This window comes from Cebus imitator, unplaced genomic scaffold (assembly GCF_001604975.1).
Source record: "Cebus imitator isolate Cc_AM_T3 unplaced genomic scaffold, Cebus_imitator-1.0 Scaffold125, whole genome shotgun sequence".
Taxonomy (NCBI): Eukaryota; Metazoa; Chordata; class Mammalia; order Primates; family Cebidae; genus Cebus; species Cebus imitator.
In genome coordinates this window covers 2,514,632-2,540,233 of record NW_016107440.1, presented here as the reverse complement: position 1 = coordinate 2,540,233, position 25,602 = coordinate 2,514,632, and the positions used below count along the sequence as shown (strand labels likewise).

Below are 25,602 nucleotides of genomic sequence, written 5' to 3'. Positions count from 1 at the left end.
GGTGTTGCATTCTTGTGAAATTTCAGAACGCTGGGAAACTTTGAAAGCTTCCAGAGGGGGAGATATACATAAAAAGGAAAGGGAATTAAACTGCCATCAAATTTCATCAACAATACTGGTTGCTGGAAGACAATGGAACAGTATCTTCAAATGCCTGGGGAAAGAAATATTCTGAACTCTGGATTCTGTAGTTAAAGAATCATCTGATGCAGTTCAAGAATCAATATTAAAAAATATATATATTCAGACCTGTCAAAACTCACATCGTTTCCCACCACTCATTCTACATGAAAAAAAGTACTTTAGGTGTTTGCTTACTCAAAATGAAAAAGACCCCAGAGGCCGGGCACAGTGGCTCAGGCCTATAATCTCAGCACTTTGGGAGGCCAAGGTGGGTGGATCACCTGAGGTCAGGGGTTCAAGACCAGCCTGACCAACACGATGAAACCCTGTCTCTACTAAAAATACAAAAATCAGCCAAGTGTGGTGGCACATGCTTATAATCCCAGCTACTCAGGAGAATCCGGGAGGTGGAAGTTACAGTGAGCTGAGATCACGCCACTGCACTCCAGCCTGGGCAACAGAGCAAGACTCCATCTCAAAAGAAAGAAAGAAAAAGACCCCAGAAAGAGGATGGCTTGTGTCTCCCGGAACCACCAATGTAAAACCTGATCTTACAGATGAGATGCTCACCATTTTTCTGTGGGCCATTTGTCTTCTTTCTGCCCTGGCGGGGGCTGAGAGATCAGTTAACAAACTCAAATTCAGACTTTGGGCTTATTATTTTCCTTTAATGAACCCAACCCCACACAGATTTTTTGGTCCTTTTTGTCATCCTTCTGGGGCTGGTATACTGTAAAACCTGACTTATATGGGGTTGGCGGGGGTCTCTGGAAAATTAAACTTTTCTTGTTAATGCCTTAAATTAGACTTTGTGTGTTAATGCCCAACTCTCTTTCAATGGTTATTATTTTTAAAATATTTTTTTGACCAAGCACAGTTGCTCACATCTATAATCCCAGCACTTTGGGAGGGCAAGGCAGATGGATAGGTTGAGCCCAGGAGTTTAAGACCAGCCTGGGCAACATGGTAAAACCTCATGTCCACAAAAAATTACAGAAATTAGCTGGGCATGGTGGCACATGCCTGTAGTCCCAACCACTCAGGAGGCTGAGGTGGGAGGACTGCTTGAGCCCAGGAGGTGGAGGTTGCAATAAGCTGTTATCATACCACTGCACACCAGCCTGGGTGACAGAGCAAGACTCTGTCTCAAAAAAAAACACAAGACTTGAATATATTATCTTCAACTCTGTCACAGTAAACAACACAGTGGACAGAATGCAATTTGCTTCTCAACACAGAATCTTGTATATATAACCACGAATGGGTCAGCATTTCCCCATAATCACACGTGCAAGAAACCCAGAAAACCAAGCAAGTCCATTAGGATCACAGCCATTTAGTGGCAGAATCAGGGTCAGATGCCTCACATCCTGATTCTCAGTGAACCAGTGAATTGTGCCCCAAAATTCATATGTTGAAACCCTGATTAGTCCACTCTCACATTGCTGATAAAGGCATACCTGAGACTTTATAAAGGTAAGGGTGATCTATAAAGGAAAGAGGTTTAATAGACTCATAATTCACATGGCTGAGCAGGCCTCATAATCATGGTGGAAAGCAAGGAAGAGCAATTCATGTCTTACATGGTTGGTGGCAGGCAAAGACAGAGAACTTGTGGAGGGGAATTCCTCTTTATAAAACCATCAGATCTCATGAGACTTACTATCACGAGAACAGCAAGGGAAAGACCCACCCCCATGATTCAATTTCCTCCCACTGGGTCCCTCCCACAACACATAGGAATTATGGGAGCTACAATTCAAGATGAGATTTGGGTGGGGACACAGCCAAATCATATCAAACCCTAATCCCCAATGTGACTAATTATTGATAGAGCTTCTAGGAGTTAATTAAGGTTAGATGAGGTCATTGGCTAGGATCCTAATTTGATAAAAATTGGTGCTGTTTGGCACTTTATAAGAAAAAGGAGGCAACACAGTGAGACCGCCCCCCCAGTCACCTTAAGAAATTTTAAAAAATTAGCTGGGCTTGGTGGCGCACACCTGTGGGCTTCACTGTTTTGGGGGCTAAGGCAGAAAGATCAATTGAGTCCAGGAGATTGAAGCTTCAGTGAGCCATGATCACACCACTTCACTCCAGCCTGGGTGACACAGCAAGACCCTGTCTCAAACAAACAAACAAAGATGGAGAGAAAGATTCTGTCTCTGCCCATGCACTCACCAAGGAAAGGCCACATGGACACACAATGAGAGGCAGCCACCTGCAAGCCAGGGAGAGGGTCCCTACCAGAAAGTGACCACGCTGGCACCCTGATCCCAGACTTCTGGCCTCTAGAATGGTGAGAAAATAAATGCTGGCTGTTGAAGCCACCCAGTCTGTGGTATTTCATTAGGGCAGCCCAAGCAGACCACCACAACCCACCAAAGCTGGGTCCTTCTCTCTGCTCATTCTCTAGCCCACTGCCTGTCAAGTGTGTCTTCACCAATGGTCATTCTGTCACTGGTGAAGAAGGTGTCATCTGGTCAGGGCCCACATGTATTTTTGAAGGATAAGGAGACAGCAATGTTTTCTCACTCATTTTCTTCCTCATTTTCCAGGGGTCTATTCACTGCATAATGCCTGTCTACTGAGCAGCCAAATTCTTTAGCATGCATTTTTCGCTACGGGAAGGAGCTGTCAACCACGTGTCTCAGTCCTGCGGGCAGCCTGCAATGGAAGCCTCCTCAGCCCTGCCCCAGAGAGGAAAGCCCAGAAACCAGCTTCTGCCTGAAACCATCATGCTGAGAGGAGATTGGAGAACGCTCTTGTAAAGTGGAAGAGATAAGGGGTTTCAAAGAATAGTGGTCTTCAGGCCAGGTGCAATGGCTCATGCCTGTAATCCCAGCACTTTGGGAGGCTGAGGTGGATGGAATGCTTGAGGTCAGGAGTTTGAGATCAGCCTGGCCAACAAGGTGAAAGCCCATCTCTACTGAAAATTTAAAAATTAGCCAGGCATGGTGGCATGCACCTGTAATTCTAGCTACTCGGGAGGCTGAGACAGGAGACTTGCCTGAAACCAGGCAGCAGAGGTCACAGTGAGCCCAGATTGCACCACTGCACTCTAGCCTGGGTGACAGAGCAAGACTCCATCACAAAATTAAAAAAAAAGAAAAAAAAAGAATAGTGGTCTTCAAATGGAGGAATAAGAACACTTCCTCCTTAGTACGAGGGCACCAACAGTTTTAAAGGAATTGATTTCCAGGTATTTACTAGGCCCTCTTTTCTGCAACTGATCTGCCTGAGCCCTTGCCTATGAGGGAGGGGCGGGGTCTTCCCTTCCCCAGGAGCACTTCCTCCACTTTATAAAAAGACGAGGGCACCCCTCAACCATCCTAACCTTACCATGTCTCGTTTCCTGGGGCACCAAACCCAATCCCAGTGCTAGTGCTGAACCGACATATAACTGGGGGGACCAAGTAAAATTCGCTTTTGCAAAGTCAGGGGCTTTCCAACATTTTTCCTTTCCCTCAAGCCCAAGGAGATCTCATTGAATTGCATGTGGATAGAGCATTAAAAATTATTTTTGACAGTAAATCAGAATAGGATTTTTGGCTCAGAATGAGATCAAAGAATTAACTGACAGTACAGTAATACAATTATTTCCATTTCTATCCACTTTTTAATTTTTGGAGACAGAGACTCACTCTGTCTTCCAGGTTAGAGTGCATTGGCAAAATCATGGTTCACTGCAGCCTCAAACAACTGGGCAATGGCGCAATCACAGCTCAGCTCACGGCAGCCTGGACCTCCCAGGCTCAAACAGTCCTCCCACCACAGCCTCCCCAGTAGCTGAGACCACAGGCACGTGCCACCACACCCAGCTAATTTTTGTATTTTCTACAGAGACAGGGTTTCACCATGTTGCCCACGCTGGTCTCGAACTCCTGGACTCAAACTGTCCACCCACCTTAGCCTCCCAAAGTGCTGGGATTACAGGGGTGAACCACCCAGCCTGGCTCTACTTTTTATGCAGACAAGTTTCCTCTGCAGTGTCATCGAGAAACAGAACTGATTCTAGCAGTGAGTAGGAACCAAACCTAGACACATAAACTAATCGGAGTAAAAATGCTAACTATCTCATTAAGGAATATATTTCTAACTTAAATCTAACATGCTATTTAATAAGGATGTAGTCACTGGAAATACATATTATTGTTTTGACCAATTTGTGTTACTACTACTGATGACAACTCATCAGAAGAAATGATTAAATGCTTGTTCAATGGTCACAGGAAATAAAAATATCAGTTCAGCTCTATCCTCTTTGTGCATTATGGTAGGGTGACCAGCAAAAGACTTTCAAGGATAAAAGTATAGATGAGAAAAGGCTGTATGGGAAGTGGAATGGAAATTCAAATTTAGAAAAAAAAAAAAAAAAAAAAAGAATGATACATTTCTTAAAGGAGAGCTTGTCCAGGTATTATTTTAATGGAGGATGGCAGGAGTCAAACACTATGAGACTCCTTTGTAACCATCAAAAAAATAATAATCTAACAGGTGTCTGTGTATGTATATGTTACACCCATGGATACATCTATACACATATTCATGTTAAGGACCTATCATTTACCCTCTATGGTTTATATAAACATATATTTTATATGGTATCATAAATATTTATACTTTACATATTTAATATTGTTAATGTAATATGTAAAACAATATGTCATTGTTTTACATTTATAAAATTATAAATTATATATTATAAATTTTAAATATAATTTATAATTTTAAAATTATAAATTTTAAAATTATAAATTATACATTTATAATTTATTTATTTTGTTTTTATTCATTTCTTTCTTATTTTGAGATGGAGTCTCACTGTGTTGCCCAGGCTGGAGTGCAGTGGCACAGCCTCAGCTCACTGCAACCTCCACCTCCTGGGCTCAAGCAATTCTCCTGCTTCAGCCTCCCGAGTAGCTGGGAGTACAAGTGCCTGCCACCACCCCCGGCTATTTTTTTTTTTTCCATTTTTTTAGTAGACGCCTTTTTTCATTTTTTTAGTAGAAGCAGGATTTCATCATGTTGGCCAGGCTGGTCTAGAACTCCAGACCTCAAATGATCCACCCACCTCGGCCTCCCAAAGTGCTGGAATTACAGGTATGAGCCACCTCGCCCAGCCTACATATATAATTTATATAACATACAGCCTTAATATCAATACATATCTGTGTAATACACATGTGCGCTTATACATACCCCAACATACATATATTTATGTTAAGGCTTTATATTTAGGTATGTGTATTTAGATATTTTTTATTATATATACATATACACATCTATGCATATGCATATATGCATTTCTATTTAGGCTAAGGCTTTATATCATATAATATACATACTGTATGTATATATGTGTGTATATATAATAAATCTCATATATATAATAAAGCCTCAACATGAATATGTTGTGATGTGATTATACAATTCTATACCAATTGCCAAAATTCATCCAGTTACACACTTTAAATTGGTAGACTTTATTGCATGCAAATAATATAAACAAACAAAAGAGAGGAAAACTTTCCCCATTAAAATAGCAATAGAAAAAAAGCAAAAAATCGGAATAGAGGGCTATTTCTTTAGTATGTGATAAGTGAGTAATATTGTACGTGCCTATGTGAGGCACACAGAGTCATGAGAATTGGAGGCAGAGTGGAGTGGGGACTGCCAGCAGCATGGAGTGGAGAGTTGGTGTTTAGTGGGCACAGAGCTTCAGTTTGACAAGTTGAAAAGAGTTCTAGAGAGGGATAGTGGTGATGGTTGCACATTACGAATGCATTTAATACCACTGAACTATACACTTGAAAGTGATTAAGATGATAAATTGTGTTATGTATATTTTGACACAATAAAAAATTGAGAGTGTGTGTGTGTGTGTGTACATATATATGTAAACACACATATATATATATAAAATATGGGGTGTGTATATATAGAGAGAGTATATATGTTTATATAAGAACTTAATCATGTATATACATGTGTACCTGTCTACCTAACAATTTTGAGTCGGAGTTTCGCTCTTGTTACCCAGGCTGGAGTGCAATGGCACCATCTCGGCTCACCACAACCTCCGCCTCCTGGGTTCAGGCAATTCTCCTGCCTCAGCCTCCTGAGCAGCTGGGATTACAGGCACGCGCCACCATGCCCAGCTAATTTTTTGTATTTTAAGTAGAGACGGGGTATCACCATTTTGACCAGGATGGTCTCAATCTCTTGACCTCGTGATCCACCTGCCTCGGCCTCCCAAAGTGCTGGGATTACAGGCGTGAGCCACTGCGCCCGGCCCAATTTTTTTTTTTTTTTTTTGAAGACAGGATCTCACTGCTCTGTCCCCCAGACTGGAGTGCAGTAGTGCAATCTCAGCTCACTGAAGCCTCAACCTCACTAGCTCAAGTAATCCTCCCACCTCAGCCTTATAAGTAGCTGGGACTACAAGTGCATGCCACTACACTGGGCTAATTTTTAAAATTTTTTGTAGCGACAAAGTCTTGCTATGTTATCCAGCCTGGTCTTGAACTCCTGGCCTCAACCCATCCTCCTGCCCTGGCCTCCCAAAGCACTGTTATTACAGGCATGAGCTGCTATACCTGGCCCAACTTTACTTTTTAAAGTTGAGGGTCAATATTAACAATATTCTGTAAAATATATTCTGACAACTATTCAAACGTATAATAAAACGTTGGATGTAGATTGTCAACATGTGAGGGGGTGTGCAATTTTACAAAATTATTTCAGGAGATATTCAAGCCAAAGAGTCTGAAGACCCCTGGACCCCCGGCAGATTAGACACAGGGGAGACTCTAGTGCAGTGGCAACTGAAACAACAAAGAAGCCCCGAGGACATGTTCATTACCAGGAAATAGGCGAGCGAGACTGCGGTGATGTCATGTTTGCATATGTGGCAGATACAAAAGGCTTAAAAGCAGCTCTTTGTTCTCTTGCTGAGTTTGGGGCAGGCGCTGGCACAAATTGAGGAAACTAAGTGACAGCACTGGCAGCAATTAGACTTGCTGATGTTGGGGTGACCCTGGGGTTGCATCTGGGAAACCGACACTGGGATCCAGGATAGAATCTGACATAGAAGCAAGCAAAACTTCTGTAGGCCCTGGTCAAGGGCCCTCAGGATTCCTCCTAAAACTACCTGAAACAAGGATTTGGAATACCTTGACTTCAGAGGCAGAAACTGAAATCAGTTCAGTTGAACTCTAACCAGGCGTGAAAATCCTCTTGTCATTCAAGTTTAATTGGCTTAATCTCCCAAATGATACTGAAGGCAGAAGTAGTTCTTAGACTCCTAGGGTGCAGTATTATATTATTTATGAATGCAGACACTTCAAAAGCAGTGAAACGCTTGGCCCTTGCTCTCAATAAACTTGCCCTCAAACTGGGAGGACAGCATCCAAATGGAAAAAAAAAAAATGAAGAACCGTTAAAGGCAATGTATAAGAAGTATGCAGTAATCACCCAAGAGAAACAAGGACTGCATCGCATACTTTCCCGGTAGAAGTACAAATTGGCAGAGTGCCCCGTGGAGAGAATTGGGCCACAGAGATCAAAATTACAAATGAGTATCTCCTTTGACCCAGTAATTTAACTTCTGGGAATTTATCCTTCAGCCATTCTTAGGAAATAACATATACTCTAAGTTACTCACTGTAGCATTGCTCAAAATAACTAAAGATTGGAGAGAAGGCAAATACCCTTGAATAGGAGACTGATGAAATACATTGTGCTACATATGTACAATGGAATATTTTGAAGGTATAAAAGTGCACAAGGAGGGCCAGGTGCTGTGGCTAACACCTGTAATCCCGGCACTTTGGGAGGCTGAGGTGGGTGGATCACTTGAGGTTGGGAGTTCAAGACAAGCCTGACCAACACGACAAACCCCATCTCTACTAAAAATACAAAAATTAGCTGGGCGTGATGACAGGCACCTGTAATCCCAGATACTCAGGAGGCTGAGGCAGGAGAATCCGCTGAACCCAGGAGGCAGAGGTTGCAGTGAGCCGAGATCGTGCCACTGCACTCCAGCCTGGGCAATAGAGCGAGACACTGTCTCAAAAAAGAAAAAGAAGTTCACGAGGAAGCTTTCAATGTACAGATATTCTCAAAGTCTCCAAGATATATTAAGTAGAAAAAAACCCAGCAAGGTATAGGAAAGGTATATAAGATACTTCTCTTTTGTTTACAAGGAAGGAAAAAACAATAGAATGTATTTGTATGTGCTTTAGTATTCACAAATGAAGTCTAGATGAATACATACAAAAATGAAAAGCTGATTACCTGGAATGGGTTAGGGAGGGTGGAAACAGGGTGGATGGGGCTGAGCAGGAGGGAGACTTCCGCTCCATGAACCACGTGACTATTCCTACTCAAAACAATTAGAGAATAATGAAATGATCCCCTGCTGAGGCCTGACATAATGAGCAGGAAGCTGGTTTCTGGGGGCCCACCCCCCATCCCTCTTCCAGTGTCAAGAATATGCCCTCAGCTTTGGCCAGCTCTAAATATGTGAGCGCAGGACCACGTGGCTTCTGTGAGGGCAGCCGGCATTCCCCTGCCCAGCTGCTGAGCTTCCTGCCCCATGCCTCTGCTTCAGCCAGAGTCTGAGCCCATCCTTTCAGCCTGCCCTCTTGCCAGGGGGCTCAGGATCAGCTGTCCTCACCAGTTACCAGAATCCTCAAGCAGCTGGCTTTAATTCTTTCTATGGGAAGGCAGAAAGTGGAGGAGAAGGTCGATTAAGTAAACCTCTATTAAGGGAGGAGTGAAGCCCAGGAGGTCAAAGAGCCCAGGATAGAAGCAAGGCCAGCTGCCAAGCCAAGCTTGGAACACTCCCCAAAGATACCACAGAGAAAGATGCCCAAAGGCGAATGCTACTGGCTTCAAGTTGTGTAATGATGGGTAGGTTTGTTTTTCCCCTTGGTCTTTATGCTTTGATGTGCTTTCCAATTTTTTTAAAGATGAGCACAGATGACTCTTACAAACCAAAAATATAGAGTGTACAATGGGAAAGATGTATAAGTTAGAAATAATAACCAAACCATGATTGTAACCAAACCCTGCAGTCCAGAAACCTTGAAGGATAAAAAAGGAAGCTCAGATGGGCAGCATAAGAATGTTACAGATCTAAATAATTAAAATTAAAATATTACAATAAAAAATGTTCTCATAATGCTGACGATGTCTTTGGACTTCAGGTCAGTGGGGCCCACTTAGTGGGGCCAGGCAGAGTGGAGCTGTCCAAGGTGTCAGGGTAAGAAAGGGCCGTGGATGCAGAGATGACTGCTGTTACTCAGTGCATTGGCCAGGCCAATAGCTCCTCCCCAGTCTTTCTCACACTGAGTTTAAAACTCCCTATCCAGCACTTCAAAGCACTTTCCTCCTTCCAATTGCTGAAGTCCATAATGAGGCTGGGAACGATAGCTCACGCCTGTAATACCAGCACTTTGAGAGGCCGAGGCGGGCGGATCACCTGAGGTCAGGAGTTCAAGAGCAGCCTGGCCAACATGGCAAAACCCCCTCTCTACCAAAAGATACAAAAAAATATTAACCAGTGTGGTGGTGGCAGATGCCTATAATCCTAGCTTCTCAGGAGGCTGAGGTGGGAGAATCACTTGAATCTGGAGGCAGAGGCTGCAGTGAGCCAAGATCATGCCACTGCACTCCAGCCTCAGCAAGAGTGAGACCTTGTCTCAAAATGAGAGAGAGAGAGGGATAGAGAGAGAGAGAGAGAGAGAGAGAGACCAACCATAATGATGGTGACATTCATCTCAGAAACAACAAATAATTTTTGAGTTTTCACCAGTTTGGTTTTGTTTTTTTTCTCAGTTCTTTAGGGGTTATAGAACGAGTAAGCAATTATTTAAACCATTTGAGGAGGTTTGGGCATATTTGAAGCCAGCAAAGTTTCCCTCCATTTAACACAAGGCTTTATATAAAGGAAAGTCGGTAAAATTTGATGCAAAATCAAGCCCCTTAATGCTTGAAAAAATACAGCAGACCTTGACATGTGCAAGGTATTTATCCTAAAAGGCTTTCCTAATCCCAAGCTTGAGCCCAAGAGGTTGGGGCTTCAGTAAGCTATGATGACGCTACTGCACTCCAGCCTGGACAACAAAGCAAGACCCTGTCTTTAAAAACAACAACAATAACAATACAAACAAACAAACAAAAAAAAACAAAGAATAAAACCATTCAGCACAGGGTAGATTTATCTCACTGTGACCTGCCAAACATAATGAAATCAACAAAATCTCCCAAGAATCTGAAAGCCAGACAAGCTTCTTTTCCACTGTGGTTGAAGGATTCTCAAAAATCATGACTGGGGAAACGCATTCTGGTATTAAAAATAAATATTGCTTTCTGCCTTTTTAGCTAAATTTTATAAGACTCAGCATCTCAGAAAGACCCTTGTATATTCTAGGGACTTTCTACTCTCTTCCTACAGAGCATCAGCAAACAACTAACTTAAAATGCACTCAATGAAAAAATATAAAACGTTGCCAAAAGAAATTTTAAAAGACCCAAATAAACTGAAAGACAACCCATGTTTATGGATTGGAAGACTTAATATTGTTAGGATGATAATACTATCCAAAGCATTATATAGATCCAATGCTATCCCTATCAAAATCTCAAGAGCATCCTTGGCAGAAATGAAAAATCCCATCCTAAAATACATAAAGAATTAAGAAACCCAAAACAGCCAAAATAATCTTGAAAAAGTTGGAGGGCTCACACTTTATGATTTCAAAACTTATTACAAAGCTACAGTAATCAAAAACATGTAATCACAGTAGCACGAAGTGTGGTGCTGCCTAAGAACAGACATATTGGCTGGGCATGGTGGCTCGCACCAGTAATCCCAGCACTTTGGGAGGCTGAGGTGGGCAGATCACAAGGTCAGGAGGTCAAGAGCATCCTGGCTAACATGGTGAAACCCTGTCTCTACTAAAAACACAAAAAATTAGCCAGGCATGGTGGCATGGACCTGTAGTCCCAGCTACTTGGGAGGCTGGCTGGGGCAGAAGAACCTCTTGAACCTGGGAGATGGAGGTTGCAGTCAGCTGAGATTGCGTCACTGCACTCCAGCCTGGGCAACAGAGCAAGACTCCATGTCACACACAAAAGAAAAAAAAAAGAATAGACATATCAACCAATGGAATAAAATTTAGAACCCAGAAATAAACCCCCATGTCTATAATCAACTGAGTTCAGCAAGAGTGCCAAGACCACCCAATAGGAAAAGGATAGTGTTTTCAACAAATGGTGCTGAAAAAACTGGATATTCACATGCAAAAGAATGAAGTTGGACCCTTGCCTTATACCATATATAAAAACTCACAGTGAATCAAAAGCCTAAATTTAAGAGGTAGAACTGTAAAACTCAGAAGAAAACATTGGGGGAAATTTGAATAGTCTTAGATTGGGCAGTGGTTTCTTAAATATGACACTTAAAAAGCACAGGTAGCCAAACAAAATATCAACTAAACTTTGTGAAAATAAAAACCTTTTATGCACCAATGGACACCATCCAGAAAGTGAAGACACAATCCACAGAATGGGAGAAAATATGTAAATATGTAAATATCATATATCCAATAGGGGTTTAATGTCCAGAATACATTGAAAACTCCTACAACTGAACAACACAAAAACAATCCCATTTTAAAATGTGCAAAGGGAGGGATTAGCAGGAAGGAAGAAATGAATAGGATGAGCACAGAGGATTTTTAGGGCAGTAAAACTATTCTATATGCTACTATAATATGGATTCATGGCATTACACACACATCAAAACCTGCATACCAACACCAAGATTGAACTCTAATGTAAACTATGCCCTCTGGATGCAAATGATGTGTCAGTCTGGTTCATCAACTGTAATAGACGTACCGCTCTGAAGAGGGATGTTGAATGTGGCTGAGCCTATGCATGTGTGGAGGTGAGAGGTATATGGGAATTCTCTACTTTCTGCTCAGTTTTGCTGTTAACTTAAAAACTACTTCAAAAAATAATAAAGTGGGGAAGAAAAGAGGACCAAGAGCTTGAACAGACATTTCTCAAAGAAGATATCCAAATGACCAACAAGCACAGGAAAAGATGCTCCACACTGCCAATCATTACAGAAACGCAAATGAAAACCGTGATGAGATAGCATTTCACACCTACTAAGATGGCTCACTGTAGCGTCTACTTCTGGGGCTCAAGTGACCCTCCCACCTCAGCCTCATCAGTAGCTGGGTCCACAGGCATGTGCCACTACACCCATTGATTGATTGCTATGGGGTCTCCCTATGTTGCCCAGTCTGGCCTGGAACTCCTGGGCTCAAGCAATCCTCCCACTTTGGCCCACTCTCCCCACTGCCCCCACCCAATGCTGAGATTACAGGCATGAGCCACCACACCAGGCTGACTATAATTTTTTTTTTTAAAGCAAAACAGCAAATGTTGAAGAGGATGTGGAAAAATGGGAACCCTTGGACATTGGTGGGAATGTAGCAACGTGGACACTGTGGAAAACAGTTTGGCAGTTCCTCAGGAAGTTAAACATAGAATTACCATATGATCCAGCAACTTCACTCCTACGAAAATACCCGTGAGAAATTAAAAGGACTCAGGCAAATACTTGCACACCAATGTTCACTGAGGTGTTATTCACAGGAGCCAAAAGGTAGAAACAATTGAAATGTCCAACACGGGAGGAAACAAAACGTGGTTAAGGAGCTACAGACACACAATGGAATCTCATTCAGCCATGAAAATTAAGTTCCAACGCATGCTACAATATGGATGGACCCTGAAGACGGGCTAAGTGAAAGACGCTAGACACAAAAGGACCCTATTGTATGATTCCACATGTAACAAGAGCACAGATTCATAGAGTAGTCTCATGGTAATTACCAGAAGCTGGGAGGAGAAAGGAATTGGGAGTTATGAACCTTGGTTAATGGGAAGAGAGTTTTGTCAGAGTAGTGATGCTTGCACAGATTCTGAATGTAATGAGTACCACTGAGATATACACAAAAGTGGCTAAAATGGAAAAATTTATGTTATATGTATTTGAACACAATTTTTTTTTTAAGAAAAAAGTGATCTGTGCAAAATGACCTATGAATACAGGAATTAGAGACCATTGCTGGCCAGGCATGGTGGCTTATGCTTGTCAGCCCAGCACTTTGGGAGGCTGAGGCAGAAGGATCACTTGAGCCCAGGAGTTCAAGACTAGCCTAAGCAACATAGGGAGAGCATGTCTCTACAAAAGAATAAAAAATGAGCTGGGGATGGTGGCACATGTCTGTAGTACTAGCTACTCTGGAGTCTGAGGCGGGAAGATTGCTTAAGCCTAGGAGTTCAAGATTGCAATGAGCCATGATCATGCCACTGCACTCCAGGACCAGGGACAAAGTAAGACCCTGTCTTTGAAAAAAACAGAAGAAATTGTTCTGAAAGCTTATCAGGAAGGATAATGTCATGGCGTCTAGGGCAAACAGCAGCAAGGTGGTCTAGATGAAGCCTAGGAAAGTACTCAGGATCATGTATTCTGCGGGGGTGTGTGTGTGTGTGTGTATGTGTGCGCGCGCATGCGCGCACACACGCGTGCACTGAGATGGAGTCTCACTCTGTTGCCCAGGCTAGAGTGCAATGGCACAATCTTGGCTCACTGCAAGCTCCACCTCCAGGGTTCAAGAGGTTCTCCTGCCTCAGCTTCCCAAGTAGCTGGGCTTATAGGCATGTGCCATCATGCCCGGATAATTTCTGTATTTTTAGCAGAGATGGGGTTTCACCATGCTGGTCAGGCTGGTCTTGAGCTCCTGACCTCAGACGATCTGCCCACCCCAGCCTCCCAAAGTGCAGGGATTACAGATGTGAGCCACTAAGCCCAGCCATATTCTATTTTTTAAGGTTCAGATCGAACATCACGAATCTGAAAATCCAAAATCCTAAACTTCTGAGCAACGACATGGCACTGAGAGGACATGCTCACTGCAGCATTCTGGGTTTTGCAGTTTGGGATTAGGGGTGCTTAACTGGTAACAGTGCAAATATTCCAAGATCCAAAAAATCCAAAATCCAAAACATTCAACATCTATGGAAAGGAGAAAAAGAAAAAGAAAATTCAAAACACTTCTTGTCCCAAGCTTTTCACATAAGGAAGACTCAACCTGTAGTAGATAAGCTGATTCTAAAATACATATGGAAAAACAAATAACTGAAAATAAGAAGTAATTTTGAAAAAAGAAAAAGAAGGTAGACTTCATTATCCCTATGAGATATCAAGGCTTTTTAACAGGGTATAGTGTTTAGACTGTACAATATTAGCCCAAAGTAGATAACCAGATCAGTCAACAAAGGGGCCCAAAACAAACTCCTACCAGTATGGAAACTTGGCAATAGACAGACATATGAAACTAGTAGGGAAAGAACAGAGAAATAATCAGTAAAGAATAAATACAAGCTGGGCACAGTGGCTCACACCTGCAATCCCAGCAGTTGGGAGGCTGAGGTAGGCAGATCATGAGGTCAGCATTTCCGAGACCAGCCTGGCCAATATAGTGAAACCCTGTCTCTACTAAAAATACAAAAATTAGCCAGGTGTGGTGGCATGTGCCTGTAATCCCAGCTACTTGGGAGGCTGAGGCATAAGAATTGCTTTAACCCGGGAGGTGGAGGTTGCAGTGAGCTGAGATCACACCACTGCTCTCCAGCCCAGGCAACAGAGTAAGACTCCGTCTCAAAAAAAAAATCAATAAATAAATACAATAAGGGTGCTGAACCAATCAATTATCCATATTAAAAAGAAAAGAAAGATAGACCCCTACCTCACATCAATCACAGAATAAATTCTGAAACTGCAGAGAGGTACAGAGAGGCCTTCAACAACATCTGGATTTTTTTTTTTTTTGAGACAGAATCTCAATCTGTTACCCATGCTGGAGTGCAGTGGTGTGACCTCAGCTCATTGCAACCTCTGCCTCATGGGCTCAAGCAATTCTCCTGCCTCAGCCTCCAGAGTAGCTGGGATTACAAGTGTGCGCCACCACGCCCAGCTAAGTTTTTTATTTTTAGTAGAGGAGGTTTCGCCAAGTTGGTCGCGCTGGTCTCGAATCCTGACCTTAGATGATCCGCCTGCCTCAGCCTCCAGAGTAGCTGGGATTACAGGTGTGTGCCACTGCACTCGGCCTTTCAATAACATCTGTATTTTGGACTACTGCTTGTATGCTTGATGTAAAAAAAAATCAAAACCTTAAAGAATTTCAGAAAGAAAATATAGAATGGTGTATACATGATCTGGGAGTAGGGGAATACTTTTTAAAATAAAACTTGTAAGTTGGGGGAGAATTTTTAAAATAAGACTTGAAGCCGGGCGCGGTGGCTCAAGCCTGTAATCCCAGCACTTTGGGAGGCCGAGGCGGGTGGATCACGAGGTCAAGAGATGGAGACCATCCTGGTCAACATAGTGAAACCCCGTCTCTACTAAAACTACAAAACATTAGCTGGGCATGGTGGTGCGTGCCTGTAATCTCAGCTACTCAGGAGGTTGAGGCAGGAGAATTGCCTGAACCCGGGAGGCGGAGGTTGCGGTGAGCCGAGATCGCGCCATTGCACTCCAGCCTGGGTAACAAGAGTGAAACTCCGTCTCAAAAAAAATAAAATAAAATAAGACTTGAAAGTATAAACAACAAAGAAATTATTGTGAAATGGCTGACGACATCAAAATTAAACTTACCTACACGTTGAAATACACCACAAACAAAGTAAGGAAGCAAGATACTTGGAGAAGATATCTACATGGTGCACAGCTGGTAAAGGATTAGTAACTAGAATGTATAATTAACTACCTCAACCAATCAGAAAAATGATGACACAATGGACAAAAAAAGCAAAGGATATGAACAGATCATTCAACAAAGAGGTGAAAATGGTCGATAAATACATTAAAAGATGCTCAACTTCATTAGTAATAAGGCACATACAAACAATTACAAGACAATTTCACAGGCATCAGACTGGCCAAAAAATTAAGTCAGCCAACAGCAGTAAGCATGGTAGAGGCAGAGGAGAAGCAAAAGCTGTCACACACACACCATCAGCTGGGACAAGCACTGCAGAGAGAAATTTGACCAGATCAATGTGCACTCACTAAGCCCCAGCAATGGCAGCTCTAGATAAATACCCTAGAGAAATAATTGCATACAAGGAAATGATACATGAATATGACTTATGCGTGGCACAGTAGCACATGCCTGTATTCCCAGCTACTGGGGAGGAAGAGGTCGAAAAACCACTTGAGCCCAGGAGTTCAAGTCCAGCCTAGGCAACATAGTAAGATGCTGTCTCTATAAAACGAAAACAAAAAAAACCTTAGCCGGGCATGTGGTGGCGGGCGCCTGTAATCCCAGCTACTCAGGAGGGTGAGGCGGGAGACTCGCTTGAACCCAGGATGTAGAGGTTGCAGTGAGCCGAGATCTCAGCACTGTACTCCAGCCTGGATGACACAGCAAGACTTTGTCGCAACGAACAAACAAACAAAAACCTTAGCTGGGTGTGGTGGTGCATGTCTACAGTCCCAGCTACTCAGGATCAGAGGATCACTTAAGCCCAGGAGTTTGAGTCCAGCCTGGGCAACATTGCAAAACCCTATCTCTAATAAAAAGAGATTAAAAATAACAGAATGTGCCTTATGATCGGTGCATGCATATGTAGTAAGTAACAGGACAGCATGGCGTGTAATAACACACACCTCACTCAGGACAGTGGTGGCCTCTGGAAGGGAGGGAGGGAGGGAGGAGAGTGGAATTGGAAGTGGTGCACAGGGGACATTCATGACCGTTTCTTTTATTATTTAAAAACAGGATTTGGAGCAAAAAGGCAGAATGTTAGGATGCATCAAAGGTAAGTGGTGACGACGTGATGTTATTCCTCATAATTTCCTGAATACTTGAAATATCTCCAAATGATAATTTTTAAAATTCGTGCAGGGCTTATTCAACATTACCTCTGGAGAATGTGAACGTTCCAGAAGGTTGAGGAACTGCAGACCTGCAGACGAAGAGGGATACGGGGAGCTGGAGGAGCTGAGGAGCTGCACCTTTCCAGGAAAAAGCCCCAAAATTACAAAGTATAGAATTTAGACTGTACAATATTAGCCCGGAAATAGATAATCAGATCTATCAACCAAAGGGCCCAAAACAAACTGCTACCTGTATGGAAACTCAGCATCAGACAGGGAAAGAATAGAGAAACAGTCAGTAAAGAATAAATACATAGGCCAGGCTCAGTGGCTCATGCCTGTAATCCCAGCACTTTGGGAGGCTGGGCAGGCTGATCACTTGAGGTCAGGAGTTCGAGACCAGTCTGACCAACACAGTGAAATCCAGTCTCTACTAAAAAAATACAAAATTAGCCGGGCGTGGTGGTACTTGCATGTAATCCCAGTTACTTGGGAGGCTGAGGCAGGAGAATCACTTGAACCCAGGAGGTGGAGGTTGCAGTGAGCTGAGATCATGCCATTGCACTCCAGCCTGGACTACAAGAGTGAAACTCCGCCTCAAAAATAAATAAATACGATAAAGGTGCTGGACCAATCCATTATCCAATACCCATACAACAGTGTGCGGTGTATACAGGAGGCATCAACTCTTGGCTTTCTTCACCTTAGCCTGGTAGCATGACCAGCATCAAAGGACCTCCACTGGTGGTCTCCCCTAGCAGCCCCCACCCCCAACCTGCCTAGTGTGCCCTCAAGGCGACACCCCGACTTCTCCCTCTAATTGAGACCTCTTTTCTACACACAGAGAGTCACCTGCAATTCCTGACTGATCAAAGAAATATTCTAAGCAGAGCTGTCATTTATGCCTTCTCCAACCATTTCCTGCAGAGATAATTAAATATTTTAATATAAAATGAGGAAAACTCAGTGTCTTTCCCCGACAGCTCCTGCTGCCTAGCAAAAAAGTGTTGGCAAGAATGTCAGAAAAGCACCATCAGCAAAAATAACAGCCTCACACAGAGGCTGGAAGCCAGACTCCCAACATACAGGGATCAGACGGCCTGGGTTTGAATACCATCTCCTCCACTAGCTTGTCTCCTGAACTTAACATAACCTCTCTGACGCTCATAACTGTCTGATGACAACAGGAATCCCTGCCTCACAGAGTTAATGAGAAAATGAGATTATGTCTGAGTGATTATGCAGGCAATCACTCCACACAGCGGCTGTCACATAAAAAGAACTAAATTAATAGGAATGATTAGCAACAGTCGTGGATTAGAATACAGTTTATGTCATGTTTGCATCTACTTGAATGTAAGCCTCAAAAGAACAGAGATTTTTGTCTGTTTTGTTCACTGAAATGACTAAGAGCCTAGAACACTGGCCCATAGTAAGATTCAGTTAGTGAATGAATGAATTCATTGCTGAATGAATGGGGCTTAAAGCTCAGTACTTGGCACTTAGCTGTAATTTGTTGAGAATTTACTATGGTACTGGGCATGATGCATTTTGTATCTCATTTAATCCTTACAAGAATTATGTATGCATACTATTCGTTTTATAAATGAGGAAATGGCAGCCTAGAGAAATTAACCGACTTCCCCAAGATCACAGAGTTAAATAGCTAAGCCAGCATGTGAATCCAGGCTGTTAATATTCAGATATCTGTTGAATTTATGAATGAATAATGACTGAGATTTAACCTGATAATTTAGTGGATGTGCATAGTAGTCACACTGAAAGTTGCAAGGTAGCCTGGCCAGTTACCTTATAACTTCCTGTTGGCCAGGATGGGCCATGTTTCATTCCTGGAGGGGAGTCCTCGGAGACTTTTAATACATCTGCTAAGGTGGTAATGAGAAAGGCATTCTCCACATTTCACAGAGAGTTACTGGACAAAAAGCAGAAAAGTAAATATGCCAAGGTTATAAAGAGAATTAGTATGTCAATCCCCAACAAAATCCAAGTCACTTGTTCTCTTTTCACAAGGCCCTAACTTAACAGAGCTATGGATTCAGAGCCCACTGCAGCTGGGGAAAAAGTGTTATCAATGCAAGAAAGTAAAAGAAATGCGTTCCTTTTCACAGACCTCGACTATTAACAGTTATTTATTTGTAATTGATTACTTCTGAGGAAAAGCAGCTATATAAAATAATGACATTAATAGAAGCTATGGTGACTGGAGTAGCTTTTAAGAACAACTTTAGGCTAGGCACAGTGCCTCACACCTGTAATCCCAACATTTTGGGAAGCCGACGTGGGTGGATCGCTTGAGCCCAGGAGTTCAAGACCAGCCTGGGCAACATGGCAAAACCCATCTCTACCAAACATACAAAAATTAGCCCAGTGTGGTGGCACACACTTGTGGTCCCAGCTACTCAGGAGGCTGAGGTGGGAGGATTGCTGGAGCCTGAGAAGTTGAGGCTGCAGTGAGGCATGATCGCAACACCACACTGCAGCTTGGGTGATAGAGCAAGAACCTGTCTCAATCCACCAATCAATAAAAGAATAAGTTTTTTTAAAAGTCCAAGAGCAGTGGCTGATGCTTGTAATCCCAGCACTTCAGGAGGCCAAGGTGGGTAGATTGCTTGAGCCCAGGAGTTTGAGACCAGTCTGGGCAACATAGCAAGTCCCCATCTCTTAAAAAAAAGGAAAAAGACCAGGTGCGGTAGCTCACGCCCATAATCCCAGCACTTTGGGAGGCCGAGACAGGCAGATCACAAGGTTGGGAGTTCAAGACCAGCCTAGCCAACATGGTGAAACCCTGTCTCTACTAAAAATACAAAAATTAGCTGGGCATGGTGGCATGTGCCTGTAATCCCAGCTACTCAGGAGGCTGAGGCAGGAGAATCGCTTGAACCAGGACCCAGGAGGCAGAGGTTGCATTGAGCTGAGATCCTGCCACTGCACTCCAGCCTGGGATACAGAGTGAGACTCCATCTCAAAAAAAAGAAAAACTTTAGAAAGGCATATTTTATGGTAACACTATAGGCAGTTACAAAAAATAAAAATAAAAAGTAAAGGTTTATTGTAGAAAAGTTTAAAACACAGATAAGCAAAAAAGTTTAATTTCTTTACCATCAAATATTCTTTGTGACCGTCCTCCTAGTCATTGTTGTCTTTTACAAAAATAGGATGACATAAGGCCGGGCGCGGTGGCTCAAGCCTGTAATCCCAGCACTTTGGGAGGCCGAGGTGGGTGGATCACAAGGTCAAGAGATCGAGACCTTCCTGGTTAACATGGTGAAACCCCTTCTCTACTAAAAATACAAAACATTAGCTGGGCATGGTGGAGCGTGCCTGTAATGCCAGCTACTCAGGAGGTTGAGGCAGGAGAATTGCCTGAACCCAGGAGGCGGAGGTTGCGGTGAGCCGAGATCGCGCCATTGCACTCCAGCCTGGGTAACAAGAGTGAAACTCCGTCTCAAAAAAAAAAAAAAAAATAGGACGACACTGGACATGACAGCTCATGTTTTCCAATTAATAAATCCTAAACATATATGCCAGTGTATACATTATTTTTAACAGAGGAATTCCATTGTATTTGTGTTAAATCCCCATGGTTGAAAATTTGTTTTTAATTCTTCTCCACTATAAACAAGGCTGAGATGAACATTAGACCTAAATCTTTTCATACAAGTTTTAATTATTTCCATAAGATAGATTTCCAGAAGTAGGGTTGCTGGGTCAAAGTGTTGCATTTGGAATTTTTAAATTAAAGCACAAACATCTGTTTCAAATATATTTTAAACTTGTCTTTCATTTCACGTTAGTTTCTTTTTTTAGTGTCAAGTACTATGACAAATTCAGGGCAGGCCCCCAGTAGAGACGGTTGAGCAGTTCCTTCTATTATTACCCTTCTTGCTCCCCTCTTCCGAAGAAACAATGTCCCCAAGTTAAGAAGAAAAGATAAAAGGAGAAAAGACGAAAACAATATGATAATGTTAACCCCAAATGAGAAAGGCTAGTTGACCTGACCAATATCTAGGAAAAGAACACTCCATCACCACAGGCGAATACAGAACATTGCATCAGGCACCATGGTAAGATCTAAGACATGTGAAACCCACAGGTCCAGTGCTAGCCCTTGAGACACTTAAAATTCATTTCAGAAGCAAAATTGTAATAAATGAAAAGATTCAGAAGCATAGAACAAGCTTACATACATACAGTAGAAGAGTACGTAGTGCTATTAACTGAAAAAAACAGTTGAAGCAAGGAATCATAACGAAAAGATACATTGAACATTTTCTTCTTTCTTTTTTTGAGACGGAGTCTCTCGCCCTGTCACCCAGGCTGGAGTGGAGTGGCGTGATCTTGGCTCACTACAACCTCTGCTTCCTGGGTTCAAGCAATTCTCCTGCCTCAGCCTCCTGAGTAGTTGGGATTACAGATGCAATTCACCACAGCCTGGCTAATTTTGTTATTTTTAGTAGAGACAGGATTTCACCAAGTTGGCCAGGACGGTCTCAATTTATTTTTTGCGAGACGGGGTCTTGCTCTGTCCATCATAGCTCACTGCAGCCTTGTGCTTCTGGGCTCAAGCAATTCTTCCACCTCCAGCTTCCAAAGTGCTGAGATTATAGGTGTGATCCACTGTACCTGGCTAATTTTTTTTTTTTGAGGCGGAGTCTCATTCTGTCACTGGGCTGGAGTGCAGTGGGGCAATCTCAGCTCACTGCAACCTTTACCTCCCAGGTTCAAGCGATTCTCCTGCCTCAGCCTCCCAAGTAGCTGGGACTACAGGTGCGTACCACCATGCCCAGCTAATTTTTGTATTTTAGTAGAGATGGGGTTTTACCGTGTTGGCCAATATGGTCTCCATCTCTTGACCTCGTGATCCGCCTGCCTCCACCTCCCAAAGTGCTGGGATTACAGGTGTGAGCTACCACACCTAACCCTATTTTTTGTTGTTGTTGTTGTTGTTAAACAGTGTCTCGCTCTGTCACCCAGGCTGGAAGGTAGTAGTATAATCTCAGCTCACCACAGCCTTTACTTCTTGGGCTCAAGTGATCCTCCTACCTCAATTTCCCAAGCGGCTGGGACCACAGGTGCATATACCCATGCCCTGCTAATTTTTGCATTTTTTTGTAGAGATGAAGTTTCATCATGTTGCCCAGGCTGGTCTCGAATCCCTGGACTCAAGCAATCAGCCCGCCTAGGCCTCCCAAAGTGCTAGAATTTACAGGCATGAACCACCATGCCTGGCCTAAATTTTTAATTAAAAAAAAAAAAATTATGGCCAGGTGCCAGGGCTCACACCTGTAATCCCAGCACTTTGGGAGGCCAAGGTGGGTAGATCACTTGAGGTCATGAGTTTGATACTAGCCTGGCCAAATGGTGAAACCCCATCTCTACTAAATATACAAAAACTAGCCAGGCATGGTGGCACACACCTGTAATCCCAGCTACTTGGGAGGCTAAGGCAGGAGAATCGCTTTAGCTCGGGAGGCAGAGATTGCAGTGAGCTGAGATTGCACCACTGCACTCCAGCATGGAGGAGAGTGAAACTCCACCTTAAAAAAAAAGTTAACTAAATACTTTTCCCCAATATTTGTTTTTTAATCCATAATCAATTCTAAAACAATTATTCTCCAAGTGTTACTCTTGCCCAGTCCTTTCCAAACCTTAACTTGGTTTTTATAGAAACAACTCTCTTTTCAAGCTCATATTTCATAATGGAAATTTCACAACGTTCAAATTTCATAACATTCCATTGCCACTGTGAAGTTGACAGTGAGTCCTATAAACTTCACAGAAGCGGCCGGGCGCGGTGGCTCACGCCTATAATCCCAGCACTTTGGGAGGCCGAGGCGGGTGGATCACGAGGTCAAGAGATCGAGACCATCCTGGTCAACAAGGTGAAACCCCGTCTCTACTAAAAATACAAAAATTAGCTGGGCATGATTGTGTGTGCCTGTAGTCCCAGCTACTCGGGAGGCTGAGGCAGGAGAATTGCTTGAACCCAGGAGGCGGAGGTTGCGGTGAGCCGAGATCGTGCCATTGCACTCCAGTCTGGGCAACAACAGTGAAACTCCGTCGCCAGGAAAAAAAAAACAAAAAACAAAAAACAAACAAAAAAAAACTTCACAGAAGCAATGAGGAACCATTAATACAAAGAGTTAAACCAAAGTCTGTTACTTCTTTTACACGACATGAGCATTCCCCAGATCATCATATCCAGATGGCATCTACTCAGTAATTATCCTTCTGAGGTGAAACTGTAGGAGAACTGAATCCAATGTGGAACATCTGGCTCTTTGTGAGCTATGGGTTAGGTATTAACCCAACCCCTGAGCACAAAACCTTAGAGGATGCCCAGGCATCTACAGACCTGGGAGTGATTTCCTCCTGAAAATCTGTTGACGAGGTTGAAGCTGCAGTGAGCTATGATCGCGCCTCTGCACCCTAGCCTGGGCAACAAAGCAAGACCTTGTCTCAAAAAATAATAATAATTAAATTAAAATACATAAAAGTGCTGATAAAAGTGTCAATACCATGGTGAAGCCCTGGACTGAAAGTTGGGGGCTCTGAGTTTGAGTTGATGGAGCGAATTATGGAGCCATAAATAGCTCTGTGGTTTGTGCACGTTACCAAGGCGCTCTGAGCCTCCCCTTCCTAAGCTGTCGAATGAAGTAAATTAGGGCTAGATTTTACTAAGATCTTTTCAATTCTCAAACTTTACTGTTTGTTAAGGGGGAACCATAAGCATATAAATAAAGAGAAAGAGTAAACATTGTGTTTTTAGATTTTTCCAGTAGTTTACGGAATCCATCTAAATTCTAAAATCTAGAAGAGAATTGGAAAATCACTAGCACAATTGCATCTCATTTTATGGTATAAGTCAACAAATACATATTGAGTTCCACTCTGTGATATTCGGGATATTTCACAAAGCAATTATCTGCACTCACGATCCTTAGAGTCTGCAGAGGGACATGGTTTTGTTTTGTTTTGTTGAGACAGAGTCTCACTCTGTTGCTCAGGCTGGAATGCAGTGGTGTGATCTCAGCTCACTGCAACCTCTGTCTCCTTGGTTCAAGTGATTCTCCTGCTTTAGGCTCCCAAGTAGCTGGAATTACAGGCACGTACCAAAACACTTGGCTAATTGTATTTTTAGCAGAGACAGGGTTGTGGCATGTTAGCTGGGCTAGTCTAGAACTCCTGGCCTCAAGTGATCTGCAGACCTTAGCCTCCCAAAGTGCTAGGTTACAGGCATGAGCCACAGCGCACAGCCTATGGGTATGGATGACTTAACAAGCAATTATAAGAAAGGGTGGTAAGTGCTAAGATGGAAAAAGTAGAATGTTCTAACAGGAAGAGTATGTACATACTGCAGTGTGGAAAGCTGTCCTCGGTGAAGTTACGTCTAACTTGCGACCCAAAAGGGAGCTGTCAGGAGGGACTCGGGAGGGGAACCGGGAAGTCCAGGTGGAGGGAGCAGGATGGAGAGAAAACCGGGAGGAAGTAGCTCATCTGGCATCAGAGGCTGAACCGCTGGGACCAAGAGGGGAAGTGTAAAGAGGTAGGCAGGTGGGGGCAGGCAGGGGCCGCAGCAGGCAGCACCTTACAGAAAACATAACAGGGAGTTTGGCTTTCAGCTTCCTACTAATGGGGGCTCTGTATACCAAAGGGATGGGAGCAGATAAACATTTTCCAAAGATGGTCCTGGCTGTGATGGGAAGAGCGGACTGCATGTAGAGCAGCAGGACCTGAAACCCCCAGGAGACTGGGCAGGGGTGAAGACAAGGGACAGTAACCTGAATTAGATTAGTGGCAGCAGGGAGGCAGGAAGATTGAGAACCCGGGACTGCAGTTGGTGACTAAGCCAATGTCGGGAAAGAGTAGTCAAAAGTGATTCCTAACCAGGCACGGTGGCTCACGCCTGTAATCCCAGCACTTTAGGAGGCTGAGGTAGGTGATCACTTGAGGTCAGGAGTTCGAGACCAACCTGGCCAACATAGTGAGACCCCATCTGTACTACAAATACAGAAATTAGCTGGGTCTGGTGGCACATGCCTGTAGTCTCAGATACTCAGGAGGCTGAGGAAGGAGAATCACTTGAACCTGGGAGGCGGAGGTTGCAGTGAGCTGAGATTGCACCACTGCACTGCAGCCCGGGCGACAAGAGCAAAACTCTGTCTCAGAAAAAAAAAAAAAAGATTCTTAGACTTCCAGCTGAAGAAGTTGGGTAGAAGGTTGTCCTGTGTTTGCTAAGGGACTGGGTCTCAACCTGGAGTTGCTGGCAGACATTTTGCCATCACTTGGAAAGAGGCTGCCCGAGAGTGGAGCGAACAGAGGAAAACAGTGCCAAGAAGCAGGCAGAGGGAGGCTGAGCACGACAATTTTGCTTTATGTCTCTGGACCAGATGTCACAGATCTACCTCTGGATTTTTAGGTACGTGAAACAATGCATTTCCTTTTCCTTTTTTTTTTTTTCTTTTTTTTTTTCCTGAGACGAAGTTTCA

General features: G+C 43.2%; 1 protein-coding gene across 1 annotated transcript in view; it reads right to left on the bottom strand.

Annotated features, from left to right (window-relative positions):
- EXTL3 (exostosin like glycosyltransferase 3) overlaps positions 1-25,602 on the bottom strand; it is a 126,762-nt gene that overhangs the window by 86,432 nt on the left and 14,728 nt on the right. The gene's annotated exons all lie outside the window — the stretch shown is intronic.